Source organism: Ochotona curzoniae, unplaced genomic scaffold (assembly GCF_017591425.1).
Source record: "Ochotona curzoniae isolate NIBS_2020 unplaced genomic scaffold, NIBS_Ocur_1.0 patch345, whole genome shotgun sequence".
Lineage (NCBI taxonomy): Eukaryota > Metazoa > Chordata > Mammalia > Lagomorpha > Ochotonidae > Ochotona > Ochotona curzoniae.
Genome location: NW_024466912.1, coordinates 108,850 through 124,662, shown reverse-complemented (window position 1 = coordinate 124,662; position 15,813 = coordinate 108,850). Strand labels below are relative to the sequence as shown.

At 51.5% G+C, this 15,813-nt stretch overlaps 2 pseudogenes; both read left to right on the top strand.

The window, feature by feature from the left end:
• The window catches only part of LOC121167200, a 188,090-nt pseudogene that overhangs the window by 124,806 nt on the left and 47,471 nt on the right, over positions 1-15,813 (top strand).
• Positions 1-15,813, top strand: part of LOC121167178 — a 193,429-nt pseudogene that overhangs the window by 151,615 nt on the left and 26,001 nt on the right.

Genomic DNA, 15,813 nt, shown 5'->3' with positions numbered 1-15,813 from the left:
AAATAAACAGAAGCACCATAAACCTTCCAGAAGGCATGCGTTTGCTGTGTTCAGTCTGTTAAAGGAGGGGATAGGAGAAGCTGGGAGGCCTGCATGAGGACGGGGCTGTCCCCAGGCTGTGCTCAGCCCATCAGGCTTTGCCATTGTCACTGCAGACCCGGCTCAGCTGCCCCAGTGTCCTGATCTCTCTAATAAGAAGTGCCCACCAATGCCTGCCATCACACGACTCAGCTGTGGCCAGCCTGTCCTATCTCATGGACCCAAACAGTGGTGGCTGCATGAGGCCAGGACAGTCAAAGCTAAGGCTTGGGGTCAGCCCTGGGCTCCCGTCTTCTCCTGTCCATTTTGTTCCTTAGTGTTGTTAGTTGATTGCACCTGCTCTTCCTGTGTGTGAGCTCTGGTGGCCTTCAGGCCTGTGTGTGTAGGAGTCAGAGAGGGAGGGAGGCAGGAGGGCAGAGGACACTTGTGAGAAAGCACAGGCTGCATGGACATCAGCAAGACAGGATGCCGCTCTGCAGCAGCCACAGGCGGCCTCTGTCTCAAACTCCACTAATGAACCACGGGGTCTGGAAGGGCAGGTACAACACACTCAGTACTAAGATCACCCTACTGTGAGCCAGACCCAGTGCAGGGCAAGTTGGTCCAGAGTGAGTGTGAGGGCTGGGGCAGTGGCTGTCTCACCACCATGATCAGTGTGCACTGTCCTGAGGAAGGTTGGAAGGACACAATAGCTTACCAGCAAAAGTATGTAGGCAGGTACTGCGCAGGCAGGGGATGGCCAGTGCAAATGCCCTTGGCAAGAACTAGTCTGCACACAGAGCAGGGAGCCATCAGGAATGCTGGATCAGAGCACCACCATCCAGCAGGAGAAAACACACTTGGAAGGCTCAGCCCTGACTCTGAGTGAGGTGGGAGCCACGGGACAGCTCTGAGCAGAGGACGGACATGTGTGCACCTTCTCCTATCCAGGGACCACCCTGGCTGCTGCGTGAGGATGTGGCTGAGAGACTGTGAGGCTGGAGAAAAAGCCCTCGGGGCTCCTGCAGTGTCCAGGCAGGGATACCAGTCACTGTGTGGGTGTGGGCATGGGCAGAGTGGGAGAGAAAGAGATTCTGGATCCTTCTGCAGATGGATACACAGCACTTCCTCTGGACGGCATCAAGGGAATGAGAAGGAGGAGGCAAGGAGGACACCCAGGGCTTCAGGCTGTGTCAGTGGGGATGGCATGACTGTGAGAGAGGGTTGACATGGGAGGGTAGATCCCAACGGAATTGCCCCGGCATTCAGTGCAGGAGCCAGGACATCGGTGAGAAGTGACACTGTGGGGTTGGTAGTGACCATGAGTCGGGGATGAGGGTAAGTCTCTGTACTGAAGACACCCCGGGGAGGTAGCTCCACATGGACCACATCTGTAGTCAGAAATGGAGATGGGGCACGCAGGAAGTGAGTGGCTGTGATGAGAGTGTGCACAGCACCAAGCCTTGGACATGGAGAGCTCAGTGGGGAACCAAGCCCACTGCTTGACAAGCTGCAGTGCTGTGGTCAATGTGAGACACAGATGTGCTAGGGGTTCCCGTGGGAGCAGGGAGGGCTGGGACAGTCTAGACTGTGCAGGGCATCTGTGCGTGGCTCAGGTGAGTGCTGACAGTGCCACCCCAGGTCACATCTGGCAGCAGGAGGGGAGACAGGATTCTCACCTGGACCTCAGCCTCCCCTGATGGGTGGTCACATGAGCACACCTGGGCCCCGGGACCTACACAGTGAGAGGCCACTCTGGCAGAAACTTGGGTACATGCGGCATAGCTTAGAGTGGTTTCACTCAGGGTATTCCGGCTTATGAGATGGCAAACACATGCACCCATTTCTGAGCCACACCTCCATCCTGACCTCTGACTGTCCTGGGGCTGCTGTGATGGGCAGGACTGTTAACAACGTGCTGGGCAGGGCAGGGAGTCCCAAGTCCAAGTCACCTATATAATCCCCAAGGAGAACCCACCCACACTGGGCACCTTCCTGTTTAGCTGGGGGAAGGGGCAATCATGACAGTCTCAGCTTGTGATGTTTCAGCTCCTAGTGTTCACATCCAGACATGGCACAGCCAAGGTCAAAGGTGCATTGAGTTCTCTGAAAGCCTAGCGATGAACCCCACTGTCACCCACAATTGGGAAGCCCAAGGCCCTTGAGCAGAGAGCACCACAAGATGTGGTAGGAGTCAAAAATTATTTTTATTTATTTAAAGATTTTTTTTCATCTTTGTGAAATGAAGAGTACTCGCTATCCCCTGGCTCACTCCACAAAAGTCCAAGCAGCTGGGAGTGGGGCAAGCCAAAGCCCAGAACACAAACTCAGTCCAGGGGTCCTCATGCATCATCTGCTGCGTCCCAGAACGTGCACTGGGTGGACACTTGGCAGAAAGTAGAGCCAGGACTCCAACTGAGCACTGAGATGGGATTGGGCATCCCAAGTTGCATCTCCACCCCTGTGCCAAGTGCTCACACCTATGTCCATGGTTCTCAGTAAGGGTTAAATAAAGGGCACAGCTGGTCAGTGTGACACAGGACATTGAGGATACACAGTACCCTCTCTCCTGGTGGGGCAGAGCAGGAGGAAGGTTCAGGAAGAGCACACAGCTGAGAACACAAAACTTCCCAGGAGCCTGCTGCCTCACATGGTGCCCCACACAGATTCTCACGCCTTGAAGCCCACAGTGAAATCCAGGAGTTGCTAAGTTACCCTTCCCTTGGCTGTGTGACACTGTAGCTGATGAAGGCAGAGGAAATGCAGAGAACCTGGTTGAGGCTGCACAGCCAGGAGCAGAATCCATGGCCTCACCCTGGCTGGTCCCAGCTGGGAACCACAGCCCTGCTGCTGGGCACAGAGGGCACAGCTCACACCCATGACCCTGACCTTGGGCCTGCTCCAGGACTTCTGTTCATGCTGACAGCCTGGGCGTCCTGCATTTAGCAGCTCTGAGGTGTGACGGAAATGCTTCTGTTTGCTCCAGAGGAGACAAGGTTCACTTCCTGACTCTCCCTCAGAATTCTTCTTTCTATGGGTCAGTGAGGGAGGGGCTTTTCCTCTCTCCGAGGAGGTGTCTGCTTCTCTGACACCAACTAGCAGTCCTGCCCTGAATCCTGGCAGGAACACCTGCAGTTAGTGTCCAACCTGCAGGTTCCAGGCCCATCCCTGACACTGCCCTCACCTCCCAAACCAGCTGCCCTCAACTCCCACCTTGGTCACCTGCTCTCTGACCACTGTGGCTACAACGTTGAGGTTTTCCACAGTGTTCCTCCCAGGTTGGATCATGTTCTGTAAAAACTCACAGACCCCAGGCAGAAATTGTACTTCTTGTTGCAGTGTACACCAAGGTCACAGAGGGGCAGCCAGATGAGCACAAGGTCTACAAGGATCCTGATGTCAGGGCCTCTGTGTCCCAGTGGAGTTGGGCTGCAGCCCCTCTCAGCAGATGGCCAGTCCAGGGGCTCTTCCCGACCCTTCCTTAGAGGTGTCCATGGAGCTTTCCTTGCAGAGTCTTTCTTGTCAAAGTTTATGTTCGTCTGTTTGGCAGATGGAGACTGACAGACCCACGATAGGCTCCCCTCCACTGGCTCACTTCCCAGGAACAAGTGAGGGCAGTTTTGTCTCCCTCATGTGCCCTTAGGATGGCCTCATCCACTGAAAACTAAAAATAATAGGGAACTATTAAAGAATTTATAATACTGAATAAGCAAGAGAATAAACATTTACGACAATAAATAAAGGGTACAGACATTCACAGGGAAAAGTTGTTTTTATTTGGAGGACATTTGCCATAATTCAATCCCAGCTCTGGTTTCCTTAGGCTTTTGGCTGCAGCAGATCAGACAGGAGCCCAGAATCCTTCCCGGGGGGATCTGATAGGAGATGCTCCTGCTCCCTCAGAAACTGGGGAACCTGAACTTCACATCTCTGAGAGGCAGACACATGAGAACATGTGCTTCAGCCCCTGTGTGAACCAGGTCTTCCCATTCACAACAGCTATAACAAGTGAAATGCCTTGGGGTGAGTTTAGCCAAGGATGTGAAAGATCTCGACAGTGAAAGTCACACAACTTCAATGAAAGAACAGGACACACAAACAATGGGGAAAATCTTTCAGGATTCTGAATGAGAAGAATTAATATGATCCAAATGTCCATGGTGCCCCAAGCAATTTACAGATTCAATGTGATCCCAATAAAAGTACCAAGGTCATTGTTCACAGAGCAACAAGAACAAACCAAATCCCAGATTAGCAGGAGGAGACAGATCAGAATAAATGAAAGTGAAATGAAGGAAATGTGAAAGTAAACAAAAATATAGGTTGGTTTTAAATAAAATAGACAAATATTTAACCAGACAGGCCAAAACCAAACCAAAAGCAAAAGCTTTGAGAAAAGCTCAGATAAGTAAGATAAGTAGAATCAGAAATGAAAATGGAGACATTACTGGTCCAGCACATTGGCTCAACTGGCTGATCCTCCACCCCCAAGCACCTCATCCCACATGGACACTGGTTCCTGTTCCTGCTACTCCACCTCCCCCTCAGTCCCTGCTTGTGCCTGGGAGAGCAGACAGGAATAGCCCAAAAGCCTGCAAACCTGCACCTGAGTGGGAGACTAGGAGGAAGCTCTGGTTCCTGGCTCCACATTAGCTCAGCTATGGCCAGTGCACCATTTAGTGAGGGAAGATACAGATCTCTTTTTTTCTTGTACAATCTGGCTTTCTAATAAAAAATAAATAAGCTTTAACAAACAGGAAAGAGAACATGGCGCAACTAATGGCTAAAGTCCTGACATTGCAAACACCAGGGTACTTTATGGACACTGGTTTATGTTCCAGCTGCTCAGCTTCCCATCCACCTCTTTTCCTGTGGCCTGGTAATTCAGGCTGAAATCATTGGGCCCCTGAACAAACATGGAGACACAGAAGAAACTTTTGGCTCCTGGCTTTGGTTCAACTCAGTTTCAGCCGTTGCTGCCACTTGGGGAGTGAACCAGCTGATGGAAGATATTTCCTCTCAGACTCTCTGTAAATCTCACTTTACAATAAAAATAAACAAATCCTTAAAAAAAGAAAAAGGGAGATTTTACTACTAACTCTATACAAACCAAAAGGGTCTGAAGAAACTGCTGTAGGGGCCTCCCTTTTGGGCACTGATTCAAATCCTAAAGTCTGACAGCTCCACTTCAATCAAGCTCCCTGCTGATGGCCTGGGGAAGCACCAGAAGATGGCTCAAGTACTTGTGTCATTCACTCAGGACATATCTTAGGCTCCTGGCCTAGCCTGGCCCAGCCCTGGTTGTTGCAGCCATTTATGGAGTGAAACAGTGGATGGGAGATCTTTGTGTCCTGTTCTCTCTGTAACTCTGCCTTTCTGAAATAAAGCAAGAAAGAAGGAAGATGGGGGTGGGGGGGGGGAGAAGGAAGAGAGAGAGAGACAGTAAAAGAAACAAAGAAAATTATCATGAAAATAACATATACTGAAAAATTCGATGTGTTAATCCAAAATAAAAGAAGGAACAGCTATTGCACAAAAACACAACAATTAAGTCCGCACTGTTAAAGCTGCATCCCACATTGCAGTGCAGTGCTCAGCATCCAGTCCAGTGTCCTGTTAACGCACACCCTGGAGCAGCACATGGTCCTTCAAGCACTGGGCCACGCACAGGGGAGACCAAGATGGAGGGTTGGACTCAGAATTCAGAGAGGTCCAGCGCTGGCTACTGCATGTGGGGAGTGAACCAGCAGATAGAGGATCTCTCCCCATTTGCCTATCTCTGTCTTTCTCCTTTCTCCCTCAACTCCCCCCCCCACCTCTCTCTCTCTCTCTCTCTCTCTCTCTGTGACTTTTCAGTGATAGAACATTAATTTGTTTAGGATAAAAATGAAACTTTAAAATGAAGCAACTGTTAATCAAGGGGGAAAAACTCTCAGAATCAGATTTTTCAGATATTTTAATCCAATAAACCTACACAACGGAGAAATACTTGATAAAACAAATGAGTTTGTACATTGGCTGAGAGCATGAGGGTTATTTACTGACCCACCTATCAACCCCACCCACGCCCCCAGCTCTCAGGCAGCCACAGGGTCAGGAGTTGTCATCACAGGCACCACTTCCTGATGCCAGAAGAGTCCAAAGGGATTTACTCCCCTGGAATTGTGACTGAGCTGACACATGAGGACCATGCTAAGATTCACTCAGCAGCTGCTCTTTGCTTCACTCCCTTCACTGTTGATCCTGGTCAACAGTACCAAGTCAGCATAATGAGGACAAGTCTGAGGACAAAGGAGAGAAAACGGTTTTCAGACATCAGCACAGCTCCTCAAAAATGAGGCCATAGCAGGATGTGAGGCAGAGCTAATTGTGATCTGAAAGCAGCAAAGGTTGTGTAAGAGATGGGAACCTGTCCCAGGAGAAGGAGGTTTGGTGCAGCTGCTTAAGCTCCTGCATGTGAAGCCAACATCCGAGAGCAGAGAGCTGGCTCACATTCTGGCTGCTCTGCTTCTGATCCAGCTCCTTGCTGCAGTGCCTGGGAAAGCAGCAGAAGACGACCCAAGTGCTCGTGCTCCTGACAGCTCTGTGGGAGACCTGGTTGGAGTTCTGAGTTCCTGGATTCAGTTTGGATCAACCCCAGGTTTTATATCCATTTGGGGAGTGAACAGTAGATGGAAGAGCATTCTCTCTCTCTCTCACTCTCTCTCTCTCATTCTAACATACACACACACACACAAAACCACCCCCCCACACACACACATCTCACCCTGTCTCTATCTGACTTTCTTTGTCTTTCTGTCACTCTTCTCTCAAATAACTTACAATGAGAAGCAGAGCTGTTGCAGAATCACGTGCATCTTTCTTTTCCTTCCTCCCGTGGCGACACCTGAGCCTGTGACTAACCAGAGTATCTGCTCACCCAGATCACCCACACTCACTGGCAGTTCAGACAGCCTGGGAGAGTGGCTGAGACAACGCAGTCCCCAGTCTGCAAGTCAACATGACCAAAGCAGGGGATCCTGATCCAGAAGGTGAAGGTGCAGCACAGTGTGGACTGCAGGCTGAGTCGATTCCTGCTGATGACAGACACCAGGAGCTCTTACATGATGCAGCCCACTATGGCTGCAGGTGGACACTCAGGGGCTCTCAAAAAGACACTGAGTGTGAGTCAGGGAGCCAAGGCTAAGGTCAGCTCAGGTGCTGGGAGCGGGGGCCGCTAGGAAGACAGAAATTGAGAAGACACAAGGATACTGCATGCCATGAGAAGCTCCTTTTATTTATTTATTTTTTATTGGAATATAGAGAAGGAAGAGGCAGTTAGAGATCTCACGCCTACTGGTTCACTCACAAAACCAGGGAAGGGAGAGGCTTAAGCAGGATCCACCAGCTTCCTCCTTCTCCCCGATGGGTACAGGGTCCCAGCAGTCAGGCCAGCTTCTGCTGCTCTTCCAGGCACAAGGGCAGGGAGCTGACTGAGAAGTGGAGCACACAGGACTCTGTTCAACAGCCACATGGGACACTGGCATTGCGGGCAGCAGCTTTTCATGTTACACCACAATGCCAGCCTCTCAGAAGAAATCTTGAAAAATAATTAACTCGGGCCTAGCATCGGCCATTGCACTCACTTGGGGAATGAATCATTGGACAGAAGATCTTCCTCTCTGTCTCTCCTCCTCTCTGTATATCTGACTTTCCAATAAATAAATAAATCCTTAAAAAAAAGAAAAATAATTAGCTCTTTCAACTATCAGCACTTGTAAGTTTGATTCAAATAAAAGGAAAACCTCCAAGCATGCAAAGGTTTATGGCTGAAGACAACTGAGCACTACAGATGAGAGTTGAGGGTCAATCAAACTCAGGGTCTCAAACATCCAACATGCCTGCAGCAATGTGAGAGAGAAAACAGCGCTGAGCAAAAACACAACAGCATGCAGCAGCAGGTGGATCTTGCAGGATGCCTGAACAAACTCTCTCCCTCCTCCTTCCTGGACTCCAGGACCCCAGATAGACCTCCAAGGCCCCCTCGTCCTCTCCCACTCACAGGCAGGCCCTCATCCACTCCTGCTGCAGGCAGAGCTCCCAGCCCAGCTCAGGCTGCATCATAGGGAACCCTGGAACTCTCTGCCACTGCTGCCTGGCCTGGGAGGAGCCTGTCCCAAGGAGCAGCCAGGACCAGGAGGCAGCAAGGACAGAGACCTCTCCCCGACACACAGAATGAACCAGGAGTGGCAGCTGCTGGGCTGATCCCTGCGTGTCCAGCTCATTCATTCCTCACTCACTCAGTCCTGCCTCCCCACAGCGTCCCGCCCAGGAGCACTGACTCTGCTCTTCAGCACCAGGACCCCAGGCCCCTGACACCACAGCTCACCCTAATCCTATACCCCACAGGGCCCCTCTCAGGGTAGGCATCCCTGCCGCCCCAGAAACTCCTGCCACAAGACCAGCCCCTCCTGCTCTGCTGGGCCCTCTGGTCCCTGTCCCTGCACAGACTCCTTCACCTGGTCACCATGGCAGCAGAGCCTTGCCTCTGCCCCACCCTCACACCTGCCCCTCCAGACTCAACAGTGAGATGCCTGTCACCATGTACATTTCCCAGCATACACACAGTACACACACTTCATGGATAACCCACAGGGTATAGTTGCAATCACTCACGAATGTGAATTCCTGAATCCACACTGATACATGGAGAAATGCAATTTATTCCACGTCATTGCTTGGTTTTCTTTATTTTGTCTTTACATGGAATGCCCACATTGCAAGAGGAATCTTAACCCACTGCATCACAAGCCTGGCATGACTTTATTTTTTTTCTTCTTAAGATTATTTATAAACATTTATTTTTTAAAGATGTATTTATTTTTATTACAAAGTCAGATATACAGAGAGGAGCAGAGACAAAGAGAGGAAAATCTGTCCGATGATTCCCTACCCGAGTGAGCACAACGGCTGGTGCTGCACAGATCCAAAGCCAAGAGCCAGGAACTTCCTTCTGGGTCTCCCACACGGGTGCTGGGTCCCAAGGCCTTGGACCGTCCTCAATTGCTTTCCCGGGCCATAAACAAGAAACTGGATGGAGAGCTGAGCTGCAAGGATTAGAACCAGCGCCCAAATGGGATCCCGGCACATTCAAAGTGAAGACTTTAGCCACTATGCTAGCCCACGACGCCAGGCTCTATTTTATTTTTAAGAGGTAAATTCGCAACCAGAAAATGACAGATGGAATTCAGTGTTTACTCACCAAGGGGCCACAATGAACAGAGCTGAGTCAACCTGAAACCAGGAGCCAGGAAGTTCTTCACCGTCTCCAAAGTAGGTGCAGGGCTGAAGGACTTGGGCCATCCTCTGTTGCTCCCCCAGACCATAACAGGGAGCTGGACTGGAAATGGAGTAGAAGGAATAAAAATTGTTGTCTATATGGGAACCTGGCAACAGCTTTACCCAAACTGCAACAATACGTTCCCCATTTTTTTTTCCAATAAGGAAATTAAGAAATTGAAGTGTCCAGGATGTTTTTGGTGAGATTGCAGCATGGGGGAACTCAGACCCCTCTCTGCAGATGGTAGTCGGCCTCAGTGGAACCAAGGGACACAGGAGTAGACACCGTGGACTGCTAGGATTTCACTTGGCATGGCCGGATGGCGCCACCTGCTGGTCATCTGGGACAGACAGGCTGCAGGGGACAGAACCAATGTTACAGGGAGCTTTTTATCACCTCAGGACCTCCCCCTCTCTTAGTATCTCTAAACTCAGATTCAGCTCTTGCCAGGAGGATGCTAATGCCCCATGAGCACTCCTATTACCCCCTTTATCACCCCTGGCACCTTCACCACACCTCAATCCACATGGAACCCTGCCATTGCTGTCACCAACAGAGCAAGGGAGCAGAGGGCCTCAGGGTGGAGGACGAGATCCAAGAGCAGCCCCCACATGTCCACAGGGCTCAGCCCTGTCCTCTAGGCCCACACAGAGTCACACTCCCTCCTTCTGCTGGGACTCAACTTGCCACTCACAGGCCATGCCTATCCTGCCCAGCCCCGCCCTGCACTGCACTCAGCTTCCTCTCCCTCCAAAATCTTGAACCAGCCCCTCCCACCTGCACAGCACACCAGGAGGCCAGGGGCACAGATGGCCCAGAGCAGCAACCCTGGACAGCCTGAGCTGGCCCTGCCCTGCCTGGAAAGTCCCAAGCCAAGGAGGTCCCAGGCACTGCCTTGCCCAGCTCCCAGGCTGAACTGCGTCCTCCTGCCCCTGCAGACAGCTGCTCCCACAGGCTGCCACAAGCTGAAACTCTATGTCTGCCAGGCCCTATATAGCACAGACACAGCCAGGGCGCAGCCCTCAGTGCATCCTCTTTCAAGAGGAAATTCTGCATTCTGAGACCCTGGGTCAGACCATGCCTGCCTCTGCCTGCCCTCCATGCCATCAGCTGGTCTCTGCCATGACCACCCTCACCACAGGCACCCTCCTGGACGAGGATCTCCATGCTCACTTCCTGATCCATTTGTTCTCCTCCAAGCCCTGGGGAGGGAACACATCCTAGGGGCCTGTCCCCTGAGAGAGGGACTTGTAAAGGTCACCAGCACTAGAACAGGAATCATGAGCAATTCTTCCCACACTGCACACACTGCCACAGGGGACCAGAAGGGACACATCCTCCATGGGAGACGCCATTTTAGAGGACATACCTGTCCTACGCTCCCATATGTATCAGCTGGACATGGCTATCTGGCTGTGACACACAAGTCATGCCCTCCCATAGTGCCGAGGCCACAGGAGCTGCCTGACCATGAAGCTGGGTCACACATGAGAGAGTGTAGGGGGCAGACCAAGCTGCAGGAAATGCCCCACACAGAGCTCCAGTCCCCTGGCCCTGACCTGCACCCAGGCTGTGCCCCAGGCTGGGTCTGCAAGGGCACACACACCCCAAGAATTCCCCATCCCTCTCCCTCAGGCAGCCCCCTATGGAAGCAATCACAAAGATTGTCCCTGATGCCAGCCCTGACCACCTAGAGGCCAGGAACAGGCTCAGCCAGGCCAAGGATGGTGGGGAGGACACACAGATGGCCTGACATACAGGATGGGGGCAAGGCATGGCCACAAGGACACTGCTGTCACTCCTCTCCCTCAATCTGAACCCCAGGGGCCCTGGCACCACCCTCATTTTGCCTGCACTGAGCCAGTGAGAAAAGACAGGCTCCTGTTCCCTTAACAGAGACTCCAACTTCCATCCCCAGTCCCATGTGGGACCCTCCTCCCTGTGCAGGAGGGAGCACCAGGAGACCCTCCTGCCAATCAGACCCTCCTCACCTCCCCATCTCCCCGCCTACTCGCGGCCCAATCCCACAGAGCTCCCCTTGGGCCTCCAGAGGTGACTTCCTGTGGCAGATGACACAAGGAGGAATGACGGCCACAGGAGCACCAGCAGCAAGGGACCCAGGCAGCCAGGCACTCAGCCTGTGGGAAAACAAAGCCTCCCTGTGCACATGGGACCTGCCCAGGCCCGCCCCGTCCAGAGCCACCCTGATGCTCCACAGCACATGGCACATAGAGTGAGCACCTGCTGCCTGCCACAGCACCCTCTGAGCAGCTGGACGTCTGCTCCCTGCCAGGAGATCCCTGGTGGAAGCCCGTGCATGGAAATCCCTCTCCCATCGAGCAGGGCATTCCAGGCCAGCAGACACAGGACCAGAGTAGGGGGCGTCCAGGGCAATATTCCCAGTTAGCAATGACTGGCCCAACACATCAGGTCAAGTTCTTGGCTGGTGCTGCTGCCAAGACCAGGGCAGGGCCTGGTGTGATATAGGACACGCCATGTGTTCCTGGAAAGCAGGACTGGGTAGGAGAGTGCTCTTCCTACCTCCTGGGGAAATCAAGACTCTGGCCAACTGCTTGCACAGGCTCAGACCCTAGTTGTGACCTTGGGCAGCTGAGTCCCTGAGCACAATGCGCCAGCACGACAGTCACAGTAGCACACATGAGACCAGCACAGCCCGGGCTTCAGGACCTAGCAGGGGCCTTCACTGGGAACAATGCTGGTGTCTAATCAAACTGGGAAGAACAGGCGTCTTTCAGCTCACTGCAAATACCAGTTGATAATTTAACATTACATAGAAGTAGCAAATGGTCACTAGTACAAAAGCAGCCTGCACTCCTGGCCACAGGCACCTTCTCCCCTTTAACACAGCTCCCCGCCCTGCCATGCTCTCTCCTCTAGCTTCTCTCCTCTCTGTTGCCCTCAGCACTGCAGGACAACTCAGGGAAACTGCAGATTCTCCTTCCTGCTGGACAGGGTGAGTCTGTCCTCTTTCCCTGACCTGTTTAAAACATCTGCCTCGGGACATGTCTTCATCAATCAAAAGAGCCTGTGCAGAACACCTTGGGATTTCTCCAGAACAGAAGCTGCAGGCTAGGAGCTGACCTGGCCACTCCCAAACCCGCGGTTGACCAGTAAGTGTTGCAGGAAGCAGCACTTGCCTCTGCTGCTCACTCCCAGGCAGAACATCAAGGACCCAGCACCTGCAGGAGACTGGCTGCTGTTTTCTGCTGCTGCTTATTTGATTTTCTATTTGTGCCAAGGCAACCACATCCTTGTGAAATTCATTTTGTACAAAGCCACAGCCCCAGGAGGAAAGGACACTGTCGTCAGTGAGCAGCGCTGGGAGAACCAGACCCCACAGGGGACACAGTGTGGAGCAGCATCACCTGCTCCTGAGCATCTCCATGTGGACTGAAGACCTCAGTGTCACACCTGCAGCTGGAACCTGGCAGAAGGACGTGGAGAGGGACACAGTCTGGCGGGGACTGGGGCACAGACTTCTCCCACAGGACCCCAAACCCAGAGGCGATGGAGGTAATAGACCCCGGGGCTGTGTCCACACAGCAGCTCCTACGGCAGAGGAAAGAGGGACGGGCCTCCCCATGGGGAAAGTGTCTGTACATCCCACATCGGGCCAGCGGCTCATGGCCAAACATCCACAGGACTCAGCAACCAGAACTTCACTTAAATAAGTACATCAACGTAAAGAAGGGGAGCATTGCCAGCATGAACATGATGCTGAAGACTATGTGCTTTCCAGCCAGTGCCTTTCATACAAGGAACTCAAGCATGAATGGCAGCACAAGTACCACTGGAGAGGCCAATGTGGAGGGCACACCCTGTGTTCCCGACCCAGGCCTTCCAGGCCCACCAGCCCTCTGTGAGGAACTCCATCGTCACTGAATCCTTTCATGCTATAGCAGATCTAACACCCAATTAAAGATGATGGGAGAACAATCACGACATTGAGCTTGTTATAATCCCACTGCTGTGGCTCCACAGACCACCACTTTCAGAAACAAGGATGTAAGAACTGATTTGATGCAGTTGATGTGGGGAAAGAAGCAACTGTTCCCCAGGTTTAAAAAAAAATCACTGTGCGGTGGAGCAGTGGTTAAGGTCCTTGCCTTGCACACCAAGGATCCCATATGGGCGCCGGTTCTATCCTGGCTGCCCCGCTTCCCTTCCAGCTCCCTGCCTGTGGCCCGGGAAAGCAGTCGAGGACAGCCCAAAGCTTTGGGACCCTGCACCCGCGTGGGAGACCCGGAAGAGGCTCCTGGCTTCAGATCGGCATAGCATCGGCCGTTGCGCTCACTTGGGGAGTGAATCATTGGACGGAAGATCTTCCTCTCTGTCTCTCCTCTCTGTATATCTGCCTTTCCAATAAAAAAAATAATAATAAAAATAAATCTTTAAAAAAAATCAGGTCTCAGAGATGTCCAGTGACAAATCCAGGATCCACATTATAAGATTTATTTCTAATATTCAAATGACAAAATAACCTACTAATCTGAGGAAGAGGAGAATAGCAATAAGATATCAATTCATGCAGCTTGATGGATTATTATCAAAAGATGAGAGATAAGCGCCCAGTTTGTGCAGTGGGTAAAGCCTCTGCCTATGATGCTGGTATCCTATTCAGGTGCTACTTTGTGTCCCGGATCCTCTGCTTTTGATCCAGCTCCCTGCTAATACTCCTGGGAAGGCAGTGGGAGATGACCGATGTGATTGGGGTGCTGCACTAATGTGGGAGACCTGGAAGAAGCTGCTGGCTCCTAGCGTCAGACCGGCCCTGCTCCTGCCATGCAGCTCTTTGGGAAGTGAGCAAAAGATGAAACAATGTATCTCTCTTACCCTCCTCTCCTCTCTTCCTCTTCTCTCTCTCTCTCTCTCTCTCTCTCTCTGTAACTCTTTCAAACAAAGAAGTCTTAGTCAAAATGAATAATATCATTTGCAACATAATGGATAGAGCTGAAAGACATTTATGCTAAATGAAGTCAGACGTGGAACACAGATGTCTCTGTTCACCCTTTTATGTGGATACTAAACAAGCAAACAGGGCTAGCACTGTGGGGCAGCAGGCAGAGCTCCCAGGACTCATCTCATATGGGCACCACTACGAGTCCCGGCTGCTCCATTTCTCATCCAGCTTCCTGCTGTGTCACAGAAAGTAATGGAAGATGCCCAAGTGCTTAGATTCCTGTCACCCACGGGGGAGAGCTGGATGAAGGCTCAGGCTCCTGACTCTGGCCTAGTCAGTGTCAGCCTGTGCAGCTCTCACTCTCCCTGTGTAACTCTGCCTTTCCAATACAGAAATAAATCTACAAAACATAAAGAGAAGATAATGTAATGAAAAGGACATGGAAATCATAATTGACCATATGGATCAGTACACACTCCACACATACATTATAATGCTACAGAGTCCAGAAACACATGCAATAATTATGTGTGTGTGTAGATCAGAATACTTGGGACTTCAAGTACAAATTCTGAGTGTGAGGCTAGCCTAGCATGGATTCTGGTTCAGGACGTTTCTCTCTCTCTTTCTTAGATAGATAGATAGATAGATAGATAGATAGATAGATAGATAGATAGACAGATAGATATCCCCCCTTCTTTTTCATTCCTGCACCAGATCTAGAAACAAATTCTGCCTTGGCACACACAGCCCTGAAGAAAGGACCCGAGGCCTCTTCCACCCACCAGCCACCAGAGGGCGCCACAGGGGAGCCCTGCCTGCCCAGCCTCAGATGGGGCAGCCCTGGCTCTTAGCTCCACTGGGACAGTCTGAGCAGAAGCCTCAGTCAAACTCCCTGCCAGAAACCAGGGGCCTGGCAGGCAGAGGGTAGAAGTGTGATCCGCTCCCTTTGGGACTCCCAATCTCACCTCAGAGCCCCATTTGCCTCCTGGCTGCTCCACTTGGGACCCAGCTTCCTGCTTGGAGACCGGGAACCCTGCACCCACCAGGGAGCCTGGGCCGTATCCTGAGCCCCTGACTCCTGCCTGGCCCAGCTCCAGCTGCTGTGGCATCTGGGAGAGGAGCAGCAGAAGCAGTACCAAGTAGATGAAAATAAACACATGAACAGTTCTACATGAGAGTGGAAGACAATAAACATTTGTTTATTTCTTGCTTCCAGGTACTAAATTATGGAAAATTTGTTATGTGCCATAATAAATAAAATAGCTTCCAAAGAGCCTGAGTTATTGCAATTTAGTGACTCTAATAGGAATAAATATGATAAACATGTCCGTTGGCTTCAAGATATAAGAATGGTCATGCTTCATCAGGGTGCATTTCATCACTGTTCGACACTTGAATTTAGCCAAAGGGTAAAAAAAAGCAGTCATTACTGTTCAAAAGAATCTATCTGACCTTGCATTTTCAACCTGAATTCACTCGAATGTCCAAGGAATGGAAAGCCAGGCAGCCTGATCCTATAGTGGCCTGGGTAGTTGCACACAGCCCTGTATTC